This window comes from Palaemon carinicauda, chromosome 8, assembly GCF_036898095.1.
Source record: "Palaemon carinicauda isolate YSFRI2023 chromosome 8, ASM3689809v2, whole genome shotgun sequence".
Lineage (NCBI taxonomy): Eukaryota > Metazoa > Arthropoda > Malacostraca > Decapoda > Palaemonidae > Palaemon > Palaemon carinicauda.
This window is the reverse complement of record NC_090732.1, coordinates 162,835,961-162,860,432: the sequence shown is the minus strand read 5'-3', so window position 1 is coordinate 162,860,432 and position 24,472 is coordinate 162,835,961.

The following is a 24,472-nucleotide window of genomic DNA, read 5'->3' as shown; positions in this document are numbered from 1 at the left end:
ATAATAATAATAATAATAATATTAATAATAATAAAAGGAATAATCTATTTTTCCGTAGCTTATTGGGTTAAAAGAGACACACTCCACCTTCCTGCATTAAGTGGCTTCGAATACAGAGCTTCTTTTTTCACTATTTATTTTATACCGATATCTATCGTGTATAGATCTCTTGTGTTTATTTTAAAGAAATGAAGACGATAGTATTTTTTTTATTTTTATTTACCACAAATAAAGACAAAAATCAAATTTTATAGGTGTATATTCTCAAGAGCTATTTTCATATTAAAAGATTATAAATGTGCAAGACTGTAATAGTTCATTGGCAACTTTCCAATTAGTAAGGGTAATAGAAACTCTTCAGCTATGGTAAGCAGCTCTTTTTTTTTTTTTTGAAAAGTTTAAACAAAAAGTATAAGGAAATATGAAAGTTTAGACACCGTAGTAACCATGAAAGCAAGCTGTATTTATGTTAAATATATCGAGACTTTAATCATGATAAAAATTCGTGAGTCTAGACAGATTCTCGATGGCGTTTATCACAAGAGAAGTCCCAGTCTCGAAGTGCAATATCCAGTTGCTATTCCGCACGAGTCGTATTATTAATTTGTTTCTGACAAATGCAAATTTGAAGCCCATTCACATGCAACTCATGGCTTATGTCGGCTCGTAAATTCGGCTTGGGTGAGTAGTCCTTATCATATTGCGCCTGTTATTTTGAATATTTATACACTCAAGGTGTACCTTCTTAGATTGATTGATTAATTATGAGTTATCTGGGATCCTGATAACGTCTTAGAAACATTTTGTTATTATAAATTTATAAATGTACAGGACTGCTATTTCATCAAAAATAAACTAAAAAAAATAAAATTTCTTAAGTGTAATTTTTTAAGAGATATTTTCATATAAAAAATTATAAATGTACAGGACTGCTATTTTATATATAAAAAAAAAAATAAACTAAAACAAATTTTAAGAGATATTTTCATATAAAAATTATAAATGTACAGGACTAACATTTTATAAAAAATTAAATAGAAAATAAAATTTCTTAAGTGTAACTTATCAAGAGATATTTTCATATAAGAAATTATAAATGTACAGGACTGCTATCTAATAAAAAATAAACTAAAAAATAAAATTTCTTAAGTGTAATTTCTTAAGAGATATTTTCATATGAAAATTATAAATGTACAGGACTGCTATCTTATAAAAAATAAACTAAAAAATAAAATTTCTTAAGTGTAATTTCTTAAGAGATATTTTCATATAAGAAATTATAAACGTACAGGACTGTTATATTATAAAGAAATAAACTAAGAAATAAAATTTCTTAAGTGTAATTTCTTAAGAATTATTTTCACATAAAAAATCATAAATGTACAGGACTAACATTTTATAAAAAATAAACTAAAAAATTAAATTTCTTAATTGTAATTTCTTAAGAGATATTTTCATATAAGAAATTATAAATGTACAGGACTAACATTTTATCAAAAATAAGCTAAAAAATTAAATTTGTCAAGTGTAATTTCTTAAGAGATATTTTCAAATAAAAAATTATAAATGTACAGGACTAACATTTTATCAAAAATAAACTAAAATATAAAATTTCTTAAGTGTAATTTCTTAAGAGATATTTTCATATAAAAAATCATAAATGTACAGGACTGCAATTTTGCAACAAATAAAGACAAAAAATAAATTCTTGGTATAATTTAAATAAAGACATAAATATGATTTCTGGGCGTTACTTTTTAGATCTATTTCGATCTTACAAAATCATAATTTTATAGGACTCCAATTTTGTCAAAAAAAAAAAAAAAAATTACTGGACTGCAATTTTGTCAAAAAAAAAGAAAGAAAGAAAAAAAACAGGACTGCAATTTTGTCACAAATAAAAAAAAAAAATTACAGGACTGCAATTTTGTCACAAAAAAAAAAAAATTACAGGACTGCAATTTTGTCACAAAAAAAAAATAAATAAAAAAACCATTTACTGTTAGATGAAGGTTTGGTAGCAAGAAGCTGGACATGAAAATGGATAATATATTTGCAGGATGTAAACTTGAGTACAAGTCTCCTGTGAATGAGAATCAGAAAGTTTTATTATGCTTCCTGTTTCTTCAATCCTTATATTCTCCGCAAATCCACTTTCGTTTGCATTACATAGTTACACATTGTTGCAATTTTAAGTTGCAATTGCTTCATTATAAGGCAAGGTGTCCTCCAACCTCTTCCGTCACTTTCCTTTAAGGATTTAAAGATTTAAAGGTCGCTCATGATTGGCATAGACAAGGGACATTTCCCTATCAAGCAGGACAATGCCCTAGAGACTGACCATAAATATGATCAGCGCCCAAGCTCCCTCTCCATCCAAGCTAGGACCAAGGAGGGCCCGATCAACACCCAAATCCCCTTTCCAACCAAGAAGCTAAGACCAAGGAGGGCCAGGCAATGGCTGCTGATGACTCGGCAGATAGACATATAGGCTTCCCCAAACCACCCATCCTTAGCTCACAAGGATGGTGAGGTTGCAGCGATCAAAGGAACAAATGAGTTTGAGTGAGACTCGAACCCAAGTCTAGTGTTCACCAATCAGGGACGTTATTACATCGGCCACCACAACAATTTTGCTTCCATCTTGCTTCACTTCGTTCTCAGAAGGATGGTGAGGTTGCAGCGACCAAAGGAACAAACGAGTTTGAACGGGACTCGAACTACAGTTTGGCGTTCATCAGTCAGGGACGTTACCATATCGGCCACCACAACACTTCAGCTTCCTTTTTGCTTTACTTTGTTGCAATTTCAAGTTGCATTAAGCATCATTGTAAGGCAAGGCGTTTTCCAACTTCCTCAGTCCACCAAGGTTGTAGGGAGTCCCCTGTCGTATAGCCATTCCGTTATGGTCGGCCACAGCGTAACATTGAAATGTGAGTTGAATACGAAACAAAGTTAATTAGGTTGGTGAAACGGCCGACTCATAGAACCCTTATGTTGACGGTCCGGTCAAACGAGTCAAGGGCCCTTGATGACATAGGCCGCCTTATGGTTACCTAAGAGTATCATTCCTTGCGTTTTCGAAGGGCGACTGGTTATGAGAAGACACAATGACCGATTCAAGTCTCTCGCTAACAAATTACAGATCAATTTGATGTAATTGATAACTATTGTTAGGAATTGGGGAAGTAACTCAGGTTTTATTTCTTTAAAATAAACCCAAGAGCTGCTTACCATAGCTAAAGATTCTCTTCTACACTTACTAACTGGAAAGTTGCCATTGAACAATTACATTCTTGCAGTCGTGTATATTTATAAATTCTTAAAAAGAAAATAGCTCTTAAGAATATACACTTATAAAATTTGAATTTTGTCTTTATTTGTGGCAAATGAAAAAAAATACTGTCGTCTTCATTTCTTAAAAGAAACACAAGATATATATACACGATAAATATTGGGGTATCAGTCTTTAATGGTGTATCAGTTTTGAATTAAATAAAATAAAAAATATATACTGTGTCGGCTGACAATACAAAGAAGGAAGTGAAGGGTGAAAGAAGCCATTTTCTTCCTTTCTTTAGATGTTTTTTTTTTCTGTCGTCATCTCAGATGTCAGTAATAAAGGCTGTCAGGCCAGATTATTATTATTATTATTATTATTATTATTATTATTATTATTATTATTATTATTATTATTATTACTTGTTTTGTTAAGCTACAACCCTAGTTGGAAAAGCAGGATGCTATAAGCCAAAAGGCACCAACAAAGAAAATAGCCCAGTGAGGAAAGGAAACAAGGAAAAATAAACCATTTTAAGAAGCGTAACAACATTAAAATAATTATCTCCTATGTAAACTACAAAAACTTTAACAAAACAAGAGGAAAAAAAATAGGATAGAACAGTGTGCCCGAGTGTGGGAAGGTCACTTAGTGCCCAGGTGGGGTTGCACTATGAAATTAAATGTTCAGAGAAGTTCCGGGGCAGGAATGGAGGAAAGGAAGCGAACACAAAGAGTTAGATTAGAAAGTTAGAAAGTGGGTGATGCAAAGGAGAAAGAAGAACGATACAATTAACTTTAGTAATGCCTGACAGAACTGACCCCTACAAGGTCACATGTTCCAAAGTAAACTACATCAAAACAGCCATTACTAAATTAATCAACAAATAATCAAACAAAAATACACATCACAAAAATGCAACAATTTATACAATAACTTATCATCTTCATACTGACTATATATATTATCATCTTCAACGATTATTTTTGAGATACTGTAATACATAGAATTTTGTAAACATTGTTTTTTCTAATCTGACAAATCTATTGACATAATTTCCTTAGTAGTTATACAATAACTTATCTTTATATTGACAATATGTATTATCATCTTCAACGATTATTTTTGAGATACTGTAATACTTAGAATTTTGTAAACATTGTTTTTTTCTAGTCTGACAAATCTATTGACATAATTTACTTTGTAGAATTACTCGTAAACTTACAACAATCATATCTAAAAAAAAAAAAAAAAAAAAAAAAAAAAAAAAAAAAAAAAAAAAAATCAGTATATTTGCACGAAATCTCATCGCCACTATCGTTACTTTCCAGGGTAAATTGACAATACCTGAAGATGGATTAGGTAAGGCCACGATGGTAGCTTAGCTGATAGTAGTAGTAGTAGTAGTAGTAGTAGTAGTAGTAGTAGTAGTAGTAGTAGTGATATTCTGTTTAAATGTCAAACTTAACCTTCTGAGATGGGTTATGTCTTGAACGATAGAATTCTTACAATTCAAGATTTACGAATTAAGCTCAGATTTCTCGTCTGTTTTACCCAATTAAACCAGATCTTATATGTAAGCTCAACATGGTTACTGGCAAGCGTAAACGACCGTTAAGTTTCGTTAGCCACAAATGTAACACCCGTAACAGATAAGGTGAAATAATTAGATATCGTAAGTCAAAGATATAAGAAACATTTTAAGGTAAAAATATGACGGAAGACCAAAGTAAGAAAATTCCTGTATTATTATGTATTATTATATGTTGTTGTTGTTGTTGTTGTTCTTATTGCTTTCTAAGCTACAACCTTGTTGGAAAAGCAGGATGCTATAAGCTCAGGGGCCCAACAAGGAAAATAGCCCAGTGAGGAAAGGAAATAAAGAAAATAAAATATTTTAAGAACAGAGATAACACTAAAATAAATATTTCATATATAAACTATAAAAAGATTTCCAAAGAAGAGAAAGAGAAGTTAGATAGACTATCGTGCCCGAGTGTACCCTCAAGCAAGCGAACTCTAATCCAAGACAGTGGAAGACCATGGTACAGAGGCTATGGCACTACCCATGACTAGAGACCAATGGTTGGATTTTGGAGTGCCCTCCTAGAAGAGCTGCTTACCACAGCTAATTGCGTCGTTTTGGTCCCTCGGGTCATGTTTTTTTTTTTCCCCTTTAAACTCGAAAGGAGTCATCGTTATTGCAAAATATTCTAAACTATAGGTAGTAGGTTGGCCAGGGCACCAGCCACCCGCTGAGATTAGCAAGTTGTAGCTTAGCAAGTAATAATAATAATAACTAACTGATCATGTTTTCATTTAATAGTTATTCTATATTCCCTATACTAATTATCAATTCCCAATGTGCAGCAGCGTAGTGTTTTGTATGTGAGTAACGTAATACCAAACATTTACATTCATGATCAGTATCTCCTCAACTTAAGATATTACATTTTGATTGCTTATTACTTCCCTTGTTTATTTATTTCCTTGTTTCCTTTCCTTACTAGGCTATTTTCACATGTAGGAGCCCTTGGGCTTATAGCATCCTGCATTCCTAACTAGGGTTGTAGCTTAGCTAGTAATAATAATAATAATAATAATAATAATAATAATAATAATAATAATGAAAATAACAATAACAACAACAATAATAATAATAATAATAATAATAATAATGATAATAATAATAATAATAATAACAATAATAGTCTTGGGTAGTGCCATAACCTCTGTACCATGGTCATCCACTGGCTTGGTTTAGAGTTCTCTTGCTTGAGGGTACACTCGAGCACACTCTTCTATCTTATTTCTCTTCCTCTAGTTTTGTTAAAGTTTTTATAGTTTATATAGGAGATATATATTTTAATGTTTTTACTCTTCCTGAAATATTCTATTTTCCCTTTTTCCTTTCCTCACTAAGCTATTTTCCCTGTTGGAAACCCTGGGCTTATAGCATCCTGCTTTTCCAACTAGGGTTGTAGCCTAGCAATAATAATAATAATAATAATAATAATAATAATAATAATAATAATAATAATAATAATAATAATAATGACTAAGTATCGATAGAGTATTGTGCAAAAGAAAAGCCGGCCAACAAGCGGAACGACATTCATTGTTGGGTAAAGGAAACTTCCACTTATGGACAGAATTACTCTTAGTGCCAATTTCCTTCTTTCACAAAATCAAAAAATCGTAATTAGGACTATCGACCGTACATTTCCTGCTCGAATATCTCGATATACGTTTGATTTTGATTATGAAATTAGACTTTTACAATGTCTCTTGAAATAATGTGCTATGCAGTTGTACGTTAAAGTCCGTATAAGTACGAGATTTATTGCCCAAAATCATGCTTGCATTCTCTGTGATACTCATATTAGCAGTTAGATTAAGATAAAAATATTACTTTTTCGGTGAGATATCTCTAGTCTTGGGTAGTGCCACAGCCTCTGTACCATGGTCTTCCACTGCCTTGGGTTAGAGTTCTCTTGCTTGAGGGTCCACTCTGGTACACTATTCTATCTTGTTTCTCTTCCTATTGTTTTGTTACCATAGTCTTTTTTAGTTTATATAGGAAATATTTATTTTGGTGTTTTTCAGTTCTTGAAGTATTTAATTTTTCTTTGTTTTCTTTCTTCACTGGGCTATTTTCCCTGTTGGAGCCAATGGCCTTATAGCATATTGCTTTTCCAACTAGGTTTGTAGCTTAGCAAATAATAGTAATAATAATAATAATAATAATAATAATAATAATAATAATGACTGGGTTAGACTCTTGAATCCGAAACCATACATCAAATTACCGTAGAGTTTAATCTCATGTTTATCATTACCTCTGCGAGGAAAGTCTGGGGGATTTAAATATACGCCTCCTACACAACCTTTCACAATTGTTGTGGATCGAGACGAGTAACAATGCACTAGAAGAATTGGAAGACCCAGGCCTACATGGCTGAGGACTATGAAGAGCGAAGTAGAAGATGATGAATGGGGAAGTATTGAATTGAAAACTCAAGATAGAGACGACTGGCGAAATCGAACTGAGGCCCTTTGCGTCAATAAGCGTAGGAGACAATGATGATGACGATGATGATTTAAATCTTTAGTCAGTGGAAAATGCACTTTTATGTATCTTTTCTTCCAAGATGGTAGTGTAAGCTGACGACATGATGCAACCTTAATGTTTCCATCAAAATGATTTACTCTCTGGACTATCTGGCTGATGCCAGCAGGCGTTAGCACGTAATAACAGCATCCCCATAATATCAATCACCACATTACTGATATAGAGGTTCTTGTTCATACCATACTTTCTCTATCTTTTCATCTGTTTTATTTTAGTTTTATTGCTATACGGAATTGATCGAGACAGAGAGAGAATTAGGGGGGAGGTAACTTTTCCTCTGTAGTTTTTTGAGATATTTTAGGCTGATATTTGCGTCAACTTGGTCTTCTTATTCGACGCATTTAGCTAATATATATATATATATATATATATATATATATATATATATAAATATATATATATATATATATATATATATATATATATATATATATATGTATATATATATATATATATATATATATACACACACACACATATACATACATATATATACATATATATATGTATATATATATATGTCTATATATATATATATATATATATATATATATATATATATATATATATATATATATATATATATATATACGTGTGTGTGTATATATATATATATATATATATATATATATATATATATATATATATATATATATATATATATATATATATATATATATATATTTCCGGTCCTATTCAGCGGCATTACCAAACGTATAACTACTCCGTCTCTATCCGTCTCCCAGGTAGGGGGAAGAGAGTAGTCATACCCTTGTGATAGGGGTGCATGTGCGTGTGCAAATTTATCTAATCATTTTGCCGTTTTTAAGGGTTGCGTACACTAGTATATATATAAACAATGATATCAAACCTTGGCTCTGTCATAGCCATCTAAATCATTGTCTCGCACAGTTTAGGGTTTAAGTTCGTTTACTTGGCAGTGAACTAAAAGCACACTTAGTTTTCTTATATACTATTCTGATAGTTCATCTATATATCAATATAATTATAATTTCGTTTTTTGCTTGTTGTGGTGGCAGATGTGGTAACGTCCCTGACTGGTGAACGACGGACTGGGGTTCGAGTCCCGCTCAAACTTATTAGTTTCTTTGGTCGCTGCAACCTCACCATACTTGTGAGATAAGAATGGGGGTTTTGGGGGAGTCTATAGGTCTATCTGCTGAGTCATCAGCAGCCATTGCCTGGTCCTCCTTCGTTCTAGCTTGGGTGGAGAGGGAACTTCGGCGTTGATCATATGTGTATATGGTCAGTCTCTAGGGCATTGTCCTGCTCGATAGGGCAATGTCACTGTCCCTTACCCTTGCCATTCATGAGTGACCTTTAAACCTTTAAACCATCTTATTTGTTTTCCTTTATTTTCTTTGTTTGTTTACATGTTTTCATTTTATTTGTTTTATAACATATTCTGTACAAATATCAATACCAAAATAGTGGAATTTGTTGATGCTAAGGATCTGAGCGAGATTACAGAATTGTGCAATTAGGATCAAATACAAATATTATTATGCTCTCTCTCTCTCTCTCTCTCTCTCTCTCTCTCTCTCTCTCTCTCTCTCTCTCTCTCTCTCTCTCTCTCGAGGTTATCCTATATATGCCTAAGTCAGTCCTATGTTATTGAATATATTTCCATGGCTAATAAAGAATAAGTTTCTGCTTCCAGGCCAAAGTTACATCTTTATCTAGCAATATACCCGGATAATTAACCTTCGGAATATTCAACTCTTCGAGATAAGCATAGATTGATGCATAGATTGATTGTTTGATTTGAGATTTTCTGGAATCAATTAATCAATTTATGCTTAATCTCGAAGAGCTGGATATTCTGAAGGTTAATTCAACCATTCGAGATGAGCATAGAAGAACCACAAAAGTCTATTTTCTAAAAATAGGAAGATATGTAAAAACTAGCATTTGAGACCACGACTTCAAATCAATTTTCCGTTTTTGTGCATAGAAGAAACAAGGGAAAATCACACATAAATAATAAAGAACAGAGATATTAACAATTAAATAGACCAATGTAGACCGAACATTCAATAACTTAAAAAAAAAAAAAAAAAAAAAAATATGACTTACTACGATTGTATTTAGACTTGTTTCGTAAGCTATCAGACAATCGTTGTGTTGATTGCGTTTAAATGATAAAATCCTTAAGATAAACTATGTTTTGAAGTACATTGGTAATTTGCATAATAATCGACCTATATAGTATAGGATAATTCACTTCACAAATCACATTTTGCAGATTCGGATAATTCACTTCACAAATAACGTTTCGTGAGACCATTGGAAAAAGTACATCATAAAAGATAACAAGTTCCGAATTATGCATTTCATTAGCCTTGCAGAGAATCGGATTGTGCGTTTGTAAAAATTTTTCTTAAATGGGCATTTAGCTTTATAAATAATTTTATGGGATATAATAACTTGTATTCCTACATAAGACACGCTCAACATAGCACTATATAATGGCGTCTAAGAGCCACGTTTCGCTATTATTATTATTATTATTATTATTATTATTATTATTATTATTATTATTATTATTATTATTATTACTATTATTACTTGCTAAGCTACAACCCTAGTTGGAAAAGCAGGATGCTATAAGCCCAGGGGCTCCAACAAGGAAAATAGCCCAGTGAGGAAAGGAAACAAGGAAAAATAAAACTTTTAAGAAGAGTAACATTAAAATAAATATTTCCTAAATAAACTATAACAAAACTAACAAAACAAGGGGAAGAGAAACAAGAAAGAACAGCGTGCCCGAGTGTAGCTAACCATAAGATAATGTGTTTTGCAATGAGGTTTTAAACGTCCGTAGAGAGGAGACAATTTTTTTAGCATACACTGATAAAAATTTGTATTAAAAAAACGATAAATGTCTGGCAACATTTATTTCAGGATTTTTACAGTTTTAAAAACGGATATATTGACGTAAAGGAGTAATATTACGGTCACCAACCCGTAAATGATAATAAAAAAGTAGGGTAAAAATTACGGTCGCCTGTATTTTACTGAAATATGGCCGAGAACAATATATTTTTACGGAGAATTTCCGATTAAAATTACGTTCTTTTAACAGTGTATGGCACAACTTGATGGTACAATTTGTAAAAACATCAAACTTGTGAGATATATTGTGTATTTAGCCCTGTCCACACGATCGAGCCTGCCCGACGGGCAAACAGTGATACCAGGCCACAGTAGTTAGTGAAAATGCGGGTTGATGACATCAGAAGCAGGACAACTAAAGTCACGGATCTGGCAACACTGTATGATGCCAGATCCCTGTCTGTGGTTTTCCCACTGCTGACGTCATTAACCCTCATCCTTACTAACTATTGTGGTCTGGTATCACTGTTTGCCCGTCGGGCAGGCTCGATCGTGTGGACAGGGCTTTAGGATTGATAAGAATCTTATATGGACAGTGTTTGAAATGATGATTAAAGAAGAGTTTCGTGAATTGTTGATTTAATAACTTGAAATCTCTTATATTTTAAATGTATTAGAGCCCTGCTTTGTAGAGCATCTGGTACAGACATTTCTAAGTAAAGCTTTGTAAAGCATCTTAAATTTTACTATAAAAGACACGTTTGATATGATAAGCATTTTAATAAGCAGACTTTTAAAGCATCTTACATTTTGCTTTGAAATTAGATATGGTAAGCATTTTTATAAGCAAACACTTTTAAAGCATCTTATATTTTGCTTTGAAATACACTTAGATATGGTAAGCATTTTTATAAGTAAAGACTTTTAAAGCATCTTATATTATGCTTTGAAATACACTTAGATATGCTAAGCATTTTTATAAGTAAACACTTTTAAAGCATCTTACATTTTACTTTGAAATACACGTTTAATATGGTAAGCATCAGATGATAAATATCGAAGACGTTTCTTAACTAACAATAAATACAATTTCGCTATGCAATGGATAATAAGTATTATTATTATTATTATTATTATTATTATTATTATTATTATTATTATTATTATTATTATTATTATTATTATCAATTGCTAAGCTACAACCCTAATTGGAAAAGCAGTATGCTATAAGCACAGGGGCTCCAACAGGGAAAATAGCTCAGTGAGGAAAGGAAACAAAGAAAAACTAAATATTTTAAGAAGAGCAACGAGATTAAAATAAATATCTCCTATATAAACTATAAAAACTTTAACAAAATAAGAGGAAGAGAAATAAGATAGAATAGTGTGCCCGAGTGTACGCTCAAGCAAGAGAACTTATGAAGTTGGTTTTGTAAAGAATGGGCTCATGCAATTTATGAATTTACCTGTTATTACAAAGAACCAGATAATGCGTAATGGCAACAGTCTATTACCCCAATGGCTGCAAAATACCAGATAACACTGACGATGATTGGTTCCGTTCGCTATGACATTTTCATCCATGAGAATCAGATCGCAACGCTTCCCATACAAAGGATGAATTATTCTTGACCACTGGACATAAAAAAACGCCTCTACTATGAATCATTCCTTTGAATATTCATTTGTCTGACTTACAAAAAAAGATTTGATTCAATTAGTGCATTCATTGTAAGGAACTATGTATTGTCTTTGCGTTTAAGCGAAATCTCCCGGGTATAAAGTTATCAAAGTTACTTCGTTATATTTTTAATGTAATTTCAGAATGCATCGTATCTTCTGTAGGTGTCTATGCTTGATTGATTGACTGATTGATTAATTGATTGATTGATTGATTAATTTTGAGTTTTTTTGGCATTAGTAGGCACCCATGTTAGTTTCAAACTCAAAAAATAAAGACTGCCCTTACGTAATTCTAACTTTAAATTAAAAAAAAAATTAAAACTAGCCTTGATCTTCAAATGTTATCAATACGGACGTTATATTACAATAAAAACTTCACGCAAATAGTTGTAACTACAATCTATTGATAAAAACCACATTATCTCATTTTATTACAATCTAGATTATCGCAGTATTAACAAACACGAATGACTGTCATCTCAAAATACTGATATATCAACAAAGGTCGACTCGAGTGAAAGAGCGATAGTAAAATATGGTGGATAACCTTAACCAATAATTAAAATTTTACGATACGATAATGGCTATTGAAATTCAAGCTATATATCCATATGGCATAATACAATACATGTTTGTTATCAGAGAAACTGGTAGACTGTAACTTTCTGGCGCCACCCCTTCGTGAGGGGGTATTTGATGTTTACATATATATATATATATATATATATATATATATATATATATATATATATATATATATATTTATATATATACATATATATACATATACATATACATATATATATATATATATATATATATATATATATATATATATATATATATATATATATATATGTGAGAATGTCCTAGCTAGTAAGATACAGCCCTAGAGACTGACCACATATACATGTGCTCAGTACCCAAGCCGACTCTCCACCCAAGCAAGAACCAGGGAAGGCCTGGCAATGGCTGCTGATGACTCAGCAGGTACACCTATAGGCTCTCTAAATACCCCATCCTTAACTCACAAGGATGGTGAGGATGGTGACACTGCAAGAAATTATCGAGCTTGAGCGGGACTCGAACCCCAGTCCAGCAGATCACCAGCTAGGGAAGTTTCAAATACGCTACCACAACCCTGTAAAATAACTTTTCATTCTCCCCGATATTCTTATCCATCTTCTCCCTAATACTAGTGTTATTGAGAATATCTCTCTCACTCTCTCTCTCTTCTTGATGAGCATATTTCCTCCACTCTCTCTCTCTCTCTCTCTCTCTCTCTCTCTCTCTCTCTCTCTCTTCGTGATGAGTATATCTCTCTCTCTCTCTCTCTCTCTCTCTCTCTCTCTCTCTCTCTCTCTCTCTCTCTCTCTCTCTCTCTCTCTTTTCTTGATGAGCATATCCCCCTTTCTCTCTCTCTCTCTCTTCTTGATTAGCATATTAGGATGGGAGCACACTAGCGACTCTGTGGCGCCACAAAGCCACAGCATCGTGTGACGGGGATGTGGTCTCCCATAGGTTTCCATTGTTTTCAAAGCCAAGCCACGCCTGTGGCGGGGATGATCGACAGAGAGCCACAGTCGCTTGCCACAGTCGCTAGTTTGTGCGGCAAAACTTGAAAACAATGGAAACCTATAGGAGACCACATCCCCGCCACACGATGCTGTGGCTTTGTGGCGCCAGAGTCGCTAGTGTGCTCCTGGCCTTAATCTTACTGTGTACCTGCTCCAGCTCTTCCCTTCTTTCATGAAATTACACCTAAAATAATAGTTTTTTACTTCATTAATTATTAATTATCTAATTGCCTCCTCCCATCACTTACCATTTTTATTCAACTTCATCACTAATCAATAACCCCATCCAATCCATTCTGACCCAATGACCCACTCATAAATTTAAAATAATCATCATCTTATTCCTTTTTTACTTATCCTTATTACTGTCATTATTATTATTACTAGCCAAGCTACAACCCTAGTTGGAAACGCAGGATACTTCAAGCCCAAGGGCTCCAACAGGGAAAAATAACCCAGTGAGAAATGAAATGTGAATAAATAAACTACAAGATGGATGGATGAGAAGTAATGAACAATTAAAATAAAACATTTCAAGAACATTAACAACATTAAATTAGATCTTTCATATATAAACTATAAAATCTTAAAAAAACAATATACCTAGAATTTCCCGTCCAAAATGGACGGATAACCTTATCAAAAAGTGTGGAAAATTGGCTACATACTGGCCCCCAATAGTCTACAATTACCAACGCGTAAAAAAGATGATCGACTTATATTTTTTTTTTCTGAACTGAAGGCTTTGCCGGCAAACCCGTTCTTAAGGATCCTTTAGATTTTTTGCCGACGTATTTAAATCGAATAATCAATATATGTGGCAATACTGGAATTGGAAAACTGCTCGTGAATTATAAGAGACAACTATCTTTCAGTTGAATAACCTCAAAGAAAACTCATTGGACAAGATCAGATATCACATCAAAATGTGCATAAAAGAGATTTGTTGATACCTCCGTACCAACCGTGTGTCACACGATCGTACATAGTTCATTTTGTTTATATATTATGCTTGTATCTTCGCTCTTCCCTCGCACTAAAAAGAACCAGAATAAACATATCTGCTTTTCTCCTCTGTAACAGTGTCTGTTTTTGAACATGAAATTTCTTGTTAATTGGAGCTTTTGTATATAAAGGAGAGTGTTCTACAATAAATTTACTCAGTTGCTTTCATACTGTCTTTGAGTCACAACCTTCTCTCGGCCCGTCACACCTCCAGCCAGGGCTGCATTATCCATAAGGCTGACTAGGCTGAGGCCTTGAGGCCCAGCTAGAGAAGAGACCCACTAACTTTTTTTTTTCTTTTAGTGTTAAATGTGAAAGCTATGGCTTATTTACTTCAGTTGTAATGTCATTGTACTAGATTGTACGAAAATAGAGCATGAAATGTGCCGGTGAGGAGAGGGAGGCTTTGGGGGATGTCGAGTGGCCCAAAAAAGCTGGAAACCTCTTGGTCCTGTTATGGGTTAATACAGCACTGCCTCCAGTGTGGCATAGCGAAACTCTCGGTATAGTAATAAACATAATATCTAAATCACATTTCAAAAGGTGGAAACGTCCATTAAGTGAAACCTCTAGGTCTAAGATAAATACCTGCTCTAGTAGCTTCTGAGAATTATTGTGACCTTTACACAAGACTTGGATTCTGTTACAATTTTCTAAACATTGTTCTTTCATGTAAAATTTAGATTAAAATTTAGATTACAGTTATCATTAAAAAGGAAGAGATTGACCAGCACAATGAGTCAAGCTCGACCCTGACAGAAATGGCCTCTTTCTTGTACAGAAATTGATAATTCATTCATTCTTTGCATATGTTCAGTTCGTAGTCCTTCACTCTGTCATTGAAAAGTCTTGTCATTTTTTTCAACCCTCAAAAAAAATCAAGATCTCTCTCTTGGAGAATATGAAGCCCTTTTAAAATATCAATGATAAAATACAGTTAACTGAGAAATTAGGTTATAAATATTAGAAAAATAAAATAGACAAAAATCTTACGGGTAAAAGACTTGACTTTAGTACCAATGCAATTTTTTAATATAGTTAGCCGAAAAATTCGGTTATAAATATTAGCTAAATAAAGCATAAAAATATCTTATCGGTAAAACCAAGCTCTACTACCAATAAAATTCTTTTTACTCCCTCTCATCACAAAAAAACTTATTGGTAAATTTTTTAGAGTTAGCCGAAAAACTAGGTCATAAATATTAGCAAAACAAACCACATACAAATATCTTACTCGTATAAGACCAGATTCTACTACCAATACATTTTTTAAAATTCAGTTAACCGAAAAATTAGGTTATAAAAATAAGCAAGATAAAGCAGAAATATATCTTACTGATAAAAGACCAGACTTTACTACCCATACATATATTTTTTAAATACAGTTAGCCTAAAAATTAGGTTATAAATATAAGCAAAATAAAGCACAAAAATATCTTATTGGTGAAAGTATTAGCAAACTAAAGCACACATAAATCTTATTGGTAAAAGACCAGACTTTACTATCAACGCAATTTTTCAGAGTTTGCAAAAAAAAAAAAAAGAAAAAAAAAAATAGGTTATAAATATTGGTAAAATAAACCACAAAATTATCTTATCGCTAAAAGACCAGACTTTACTACCAATAATATCTTTTTAAATACAGTTAGCCGAAAAAAAGTTAGGTTATAAATATTAGCAAAATACAGCAGAAATATATCTTACTGGTAAAAGACCAGACTTTACTACCAATAAATTTTTTTATTTACAGTTAGTCGAAAAAATTAGGTTATAAATATAAGCAAAATAAAGCACAAATATATCTTATTGGTGAAAATATTAGCAAACTAAAGCAAACAAATCTTATTGGTGAAAGACCAGACTTTACTACCAATATATATTTTTTCTAATAGTTAGCCGAAATATTAGGTTATAAATATTGGCAAAATAAAGCACAAACTAAAACCTTATTGGTAAAAGACCAGACTTTACTCCGCAGAAAAAAAAAAAAAAAAAAATTCTCTCTCTCGTATCCAGCTTCATCTGGTTATCAGCCTGCGTGTGGATATAGGCATAAATCAGTCTAAATAACCTCATGGCAACGCTTGAATAACAGTATTTACTGCACAATCAGTTATTGGGAATGTAAATGACTGTCTGGTCTCGAGGAAATCCAGGGTCTGCTAACACGGGGCTCAATTTGCAATACCAGGAACTCTTTGCCATTTGAGTTTATCCGCTCAAACCAGATACGAGCTCTGAGTCTTGTTAAGTTTTGTTAATGCAGCAATGTAGTCTTGGTAGAAATTGAAAAAATGATTGCCAAACTTAAGATCTATATGGGAAAGATAGTATTTGCAGGATGCAAATTATACTTAAAACATTATATCTTATTTCATCTTCTTCTTCTTCTTCTTCTTCTTCTTCTTTGTCTGCATCTTTTCCCACTTCTATGTGGGGTCGATGTTTCTGGCCAGCGTTCTCCATCTACCTCTGTCCCACACTTCATCACCGGTTAATCCCTTTGATCGAAGGTCATCCTTGATACAGTCCATCCACCTTCGCTTTGGTCTCCCTCTCCTTCTCGTTCCCTATTATATCTTATTTCATCATATACATACAAATCTCTTCAACTCCAAAATCTAACTGGGTTCCACAAGGTACTAGAAGAGTTGGAAGACTCAGGCCTACAGGGCTGAGGACTATGATGCGTGAAGTCGGAGATGATAAATGGAGAGGTATTGATTTTAAAGCTCAAGAAAGAGACGACTGGCGAAATCTAATCGAGGCCCTTTGCGTCAATAGACGTAGGAGGAGATGATGTTGATGAAAGGGTTTGAGTTATGCCCTGATCAGCAAAGCTACCCATACTAGGTTGGTTTGCTGTGAACGATCAGACGTAAATCTCCCACCATCACCAGTAAGCACTGGCTAGTGTGGTAATGAAAACTGGCTAACCCCTAGACATGAATTAACATGTATGAGACCTTTGTCCTGCAGTGGACTAGAAACGACTGCATATGTTGTTTCGAGAGGCAGCTTGTTTATAGCTTTCTGGTGGATTAAAATGAATTTTTTCAAAATTCTTCTCAGAAGGAAATGGAAGACTATTCAAATAAATTCATATCATAATTAAGTATCTCTTTGAAATGTCTGATCCCTTGAATTATTGTAATGAGATGAGCAACGTCATCCCTAGACACATATTCATATAAACATGCCTAATTAACACTACTAATTGACCAAGGTAATACTTTTAATGGCAATCTCTTCGTTGTGATCTACAAAAAGAAAAAAAAAATGAAAGAGTAACGCCGGATCTCACGACTTCAGATCACTGAGACGAGAAGAAATCACGTTTTTCATTTATGTAAAGAAAGAAAAAATCTTTGCATACTTTTTGTAAATCGCGTAGTTTATTCTACTTTCCTAATGTCTTTTTGCATATCTATAACGAAAAAAAAAAAAAAAAAAAAAAAAAAACACGAAGCGAGCTCCAAAACTTGTCAGAATCAAGGAAAAATAAAATAGTCAACAAATTACAGCTTGATCACTTGACTTGCAAGATTTGTCAGTATTTTTTACACCGGATAAAATTGAGAGATTATTCGACTGCCCGCGGTAGATGATGCTGGAAAAGGGCAAGAAAAAAAAATCCCAATTTTCCGAGTCCCCACCGTTGCACAGTAAGCTCTTGCGTACAATTATAGTTCAACAACAGTCCGTAAATCTTTGACACAAAAACTGGTATGTACCCTACATGGATGGAAGATTATAATACAATACATTATCATAAAATGTAATAAAAAGTATTCAACAACAGCCCAATCAACTCTTCCAAATCGGATGTGGTCAAAATAAAATTCCATTTTTATATTTTTAGTTAATCATTATTATAAACATTATAATTATAGTTGTTGTTATCATTATTATTGTTGTTTTTATGTTCATAATATGCAATGTGCAATGGGATAAAAGTCTATGAACTAATCTCGCCAGCATGTGGGGGAAAATTCTTGGACAGAAGAAGAGAATAGAGAACACAAGAATAAATCTTTGTTTGCATTAATAATAGCAAGTAAAGAATAAAACATAATAAAAAAAGACGTTCTGATTGTACCTTCAGCCATGGCATATAAAATACTAGACACGACGACAAAAACACAGACATGTTAGAACATGACTGCAGTAATATAGTTGTTGGACATCGTGATTCAGTAATAGTTCGTGAATCAGTGATAGTTTAATCTAATCAATTGCATCAATAAGTCATCAATCAGAAATGAAAGGCAATTCAAGTTACCGCCAATGAACATAACAGATAAAGAAGAAAGGTCATCATCATCATCATCATCATCACCGTCATCATCATCATCTTCTCCTCCTACGTCTATTGACGCAAAGGGCCTCGGTTAGATTTCACCAATCGTCTCTGTCTTGAGGTTTTAATTCAATACTTCTCCATTCATCGTCTCCTACTTCAAGATTCATAGTCCTCAGCCATGTAGGCCTGGGTCTCCTAACTTTTCTATTGCCTTTTGGAGCCCAATTGGAAGTTTGATGGAATAATTTCTCTTGGGGAGTGCCATCCATCTTCACCTACCCCTCATCATAATCTCATCCACACATGAAACTCGAGTAATCACTCTTATAGTTTCATTTCTAATCTTGTCCTGCCATTTAACTCCCAATATCCTTCTGAGTACTTTATTCTCAAATCTACTAAATCTATTAGAGATTGTTTCATTGTCATACTATGACTCATGGTAATATAATTTCCTTACAGGTACTTGTTCACGTGAGTCCAAGAGACAATAAGAGACTGGTCCTTTTTATAATATTAAGGACTCCTCCCATAGTAATTATTACTATTAGTAACGCTGCCACTGAAAGCCTTGACCGGTACTAACTAGATAAAGTTGGACTCTTTGAAACTATCTAGAATTTGTATGAAATTCAGGCAACGCCTTTAACTACCGCTCAGGTTTTCATGCCCTGGGACACAAGAAATCCCTCGGTTGAAGGACCTCAGATTAGCTCCTTTCCTGAGCTTGTCCTCTCTGTTTCCTTTGACATCGAAGGACTAACTTTTGAAACGTACAGTTTTTTTTTTTCCGGTACACTTTCCAGTACACTTCAAGGGAATTTTACGAAGTGTCGTTTAGAAATATATTGTTATTTGCCTAATGGTACTTCGTAAAGAAAAATAAATAAATAAAAATAAAAAAAATTTTTTGGTCACGTGTATACAAGCTCATCGATTTGTTTTACATGCCAAGAGTTTCTCTTTAGCTAAAAGCAGCTGTCACACGTCTCCCAGGATTCCTGTGAAATGTACCGGAATTAATGAAACCAACTGTACCAGCATTACTGTAAAAATACTGAGAGTTACAACAAGAAAAGGAATCAGATCTTTGTAGATATGCCTGTAAACCCTTTGCATATACTTTGAGAGTCGGATATTCCACCTAAAACTTAAAATCCTAAGAGTTGTTATAGAAACAGATGAACAGTTAGTTAATATTGGGTTGCACTGAGGCCAGAGAGACAATGGAGGGAATGATTGAGATCTGGCATATATAGGGTATATAAGAATAGACAATTGCTTTAGAGAAAGTGCCGCCTTCAAGCAAAATATCAAGGGGACTCCCTTTGTCGTTTTGTATGTCAATGTTTTCTATCTATATTCAATTTGTCCAATGCTTACAGTACATTAAAATTACGACTTTCATTCTTTAAAGTTCATTCATGCTTGCAAGAATGTCCTTCTGTATTATGTATGAGTTTATGGAGCTAACACATGGATAAGAATTTAATTAGTTTCAAGAGACTTTAATGAACTTGAGGTGCTCAGTGGCAAACGTTTCTAAAAATGTTAACTACTGCACTGTAATTGATCAGTGGCTACTTTCCTCTTGGTAAGGGTAGAAGAGACTCTTTAGCTATAATAAGCAGCTCTTCTAGCAGAAGGACACTCCAAAATCAAACAATTGTTCTCTAGTCTTGGGTAGTGCCATAGCCTCTGTACCATGGTCTTCCACTACTTTGGGTTAGAGTTCTCTTGTTTGAGGGTACACTCGGGCACACTATTCTATCTAATTTCTCTTCCTCTAGGTTTGTTAAAGTTTTTATAGTTTATATAGGAAATATTTATTTTAATGTTGTCACTGTTCTTAAAATATTTTATTTTTCCTTGTTTCCTTTCCTCACTGGGCTATTTTCCCTGTTGGGGCCCCTGGGCTTATAGCATCCTGCTTTTCCATCTAGGGTTGTAGCTTAGCAAGTAATAATAATAATAATAATAATAATAATAATAATTAATAATAATAATCAAGAAGTTATGATCTCGTTGCTTCATCGTTGCATAAACTCAGATCTGGTAAACATAAGATTGCATATACTGAAGTTGCATAAGCAGTAATCTAGCCATGAAATATACTTCAAAATGCGTATAAAACGAAGGTTATATAAAGTTATTAATACACAACCAAACGCAGTAACTTTGAATAGAAAAAAAGGCAAAAAAGAGAGCGGAACTATCCTCAGCGAGCACGAATAACAGAAAACTATGCGAAATCAATCTCCATTGTGGCATAGCTTCTCAATTTGACCATTATGCCGAGGAGAATAATTACAGGTTTCAGGAACACGCAACAGAAAGGCCTCCCCTTCAGTGGCATCCAATGAGGGGGGGGGGGTGGATAGGCAGGAAGGCATCAGTGCCGCTATGGTTACAATGCAGCATCAACAATCCAATCCTTAATCTTTGCACAGTTTAATTTCGATTATTATTATTATTATTATTATTATTATTATTATTATTATTATTATTATTATCATGATTTTTTTTTTTTTTTTTTTGAAATAGGGTCTCTTACTTATACGACTGACCGATGATTAAATGTTCTTGCTTTCTTCATTAATCCTAATAAATAATTAAATTTTAGACGTTATTGTTATGGAATACTACTATATCTGATTAAAATGATCTGTTATCAATTCCTTAAATGCATGACCTTAGCTAATTTAATAGAGTAACATCTATGCCAAAAAAAAAATCTTATTATCAATGTCATTCTTGCTTTCATGAAAAATCTCAAAAATAATGAAAATACATATATTTTTTACCACGTGGATTGCTATACCCGATTAAAATTCTGTTACAATTTCCTAAACTGCATGACCTTACCTAATTTAATAGAATAACATCTATGCGAAAAAAAACTCTATCATTGTCGTTCTTGCTTTATTGAAAAATTTCTGAAATCATCAAACTTTAGACCTGTTTTCTATATGGAATGTTATGCCTGATTAACATTATCTGTTATCAATTCCTAAAATGCATGAACTTATCTAATTTCATAGAATAACATCTATGCAAAAAAAAAAAAAAAAAAAAAAAAAAAAAAAAAAAAAAAAAAAACCTTAAATGTCATTGTTGTTCTTTCTTGAAAAATCTCAAAAAATAATGAAATTTCAGACCTATTTACCATGTGGAATTAAAATTACCAGTTGTCAATTCCTTAAATGCATGACATTAGGTAATTTATCATGGAAAACCCTCTGTTAATAATATGAATATGCCAACGAGTAATTATTATAAATGTTAGATATATATAAAAAAGGGGGGGGAGGGAGGGAAAAAGAGTTAATTAAAGATTAGAGTACGCAGGATAACACTAAAAAGATTCAATGTTACTTCAAAAGTACAGCTCCTCAAAATGCACCTTCTGAAAGTTTCTTTTTCATCACAATTAAAAAGGTTATCTAATTTGTTCTAATACCCGAAAAAAATGGATCAGTTTTTCCTTATTATCAAATGGTCTCGATCTGGTGTTCAGGAGGGCCATACTAATCCTCTGCCAAGATAGATTAGAATTCAGCAACACTATACAACAAAAACAACAACAACAACAACAACAAATGCAGCCGTTTCTCGTCCACTTCAGGACAAACACCTCTAACATTTCCTTACTCATGTTTTGGGTTTGGCCAGTTTTCAACACCACGCTGTCCTCCAACTGCGGATAGGTAAAGGTGGCAGATTTTCGTCTGATTTTTCAAAGCAAACCAATCTAGTATGGGTGACCCTGACTAGGAGAGCTTTGCTGAGCATGGTTATACACAAACCCTTTCACAACGTTAAGGTTTCCCCCACTCAGAAAGGGACTGTGATGTATTACATACAGGAAAAATGCTCTAAAGATATTCTTTATGCCAATACCGATTTTAAGTTCGAATAAAAGTGGGTTAAACATAATGTCTTCATCGTCCCTAAACTGCAAAAACCAGGCATTCGTGAAACTTGCAACGAAAATCCCCATCTGCTAAACTCGCAACAAGCGTCACCATCTGCTAAACTTGCAACAAACCTCACCATCCGCTAAACTTGCAACACACGTCACAATCTGCTAAATTTGCAACAAAATCACCATCTGCCAAACTTGCAACAAATGCCACGTCACCATCTGCCAAACTTGCAGCAAACGTCATATGCTAAACTTGCAAAAAACGTCACCAACTGCCAAACTTGCAACAAATGTCACTATCTGCCAAACATACAACAAACATCACCATCTGCTAAACTTGCAACAAACATCACCATCTCCCAAACTTGCAACAAACATCATCTGTTAAAATTGCAAAAAATGTCACCATCTGCCAAACTTGCACCAAACGCCACCATCTGCTAAACTTGCAAAAACATCACCATCTGCTAAACTTGCAACGAAAATCCCAATCTGCTAAACTTGCAACAAACGCCACCATCTGCTGAACTTGGAAGAAACGTCACCATCTGCTAATCTTGCAAAAAACATCACAATATGCTAGACTAACAACAAACTTCACCATCTGCTAAACTTGCAACAAACGACACCATCTGCTAAACTTGCAACACACATAATCTGCTAAATTTGCAACAAACATAATCTGCTAAATTTGCAACAAACATCATCTAGTAAACTTGCAACAAACACCAGCTAAACTTAAAACAAAAATAATCTGCTAAATTTGCAATAAATATCTGGTAAACTTGCAACAAACGTCACTATCTGCTAAGCTTGCAACAAACAATCTGCTAAATTTGCAATAAACATCATCTGGTAAAACTGCAACAAAGGTCACCTTTTTGATAAACTTCCATCATATCTTGGCTTGACATCACTGTGAATTTGAATGTTTTTAATTATTTTACTTCCGCAGAATACTTTAAATATACTTTAAATATACTTATGTTAATTTCTATCAAAATTTAATGGAAATTTTTATTGATCTGTTTTTTCCGGGTACAATTTTAAAGTTTCGGCGTTATAGTTCTCAACTTATTGATGATGAAATGGAAGCGATTTATTTTATTGCTTTAAGACTAGAATGAAAAACTCCAAGGACATTTTTTTAGCTTAAATGACAGAAAATCAGCTTCTAATATGACCAGTGAAAGGTTTCATTGTTCTTAGGTTTTTTAAGGTTTTCAATTTATGGGCCTGTTATTTTCAAAGTTGAAATTTAAAAGACATTGACAATATATATATATATATATATATATATATATATATATATATATATAAATATTATATACATATATATATATATATATATATATATATATATATACTCTTAAAAATTGTTTTTTTTGGTTGCGTATATAAAAATCCGTGTAAAACCTGTTCTCAATAAAAAAAAGGGATAAACAAGAATATCAATGAAAATTCAAATGAAAATTTACATCAAAAGCTTTGTTTAATAGTGTAAGCGACCCGTCAAATATGACGGCTAAATAATTATATAGATATGCGCGCACACACACGTACGAACACGGATTCAACACTTTCCACCGCCTCCCTTTTTCCTAACTACAAACCTTCTCACCGGGGTATAACTACTCCCTCTCCCCCCTATCAAAAGCGTGACCAAAAATAAATAAATAAATAAATATACTTAAATATTTCTATATGTAAC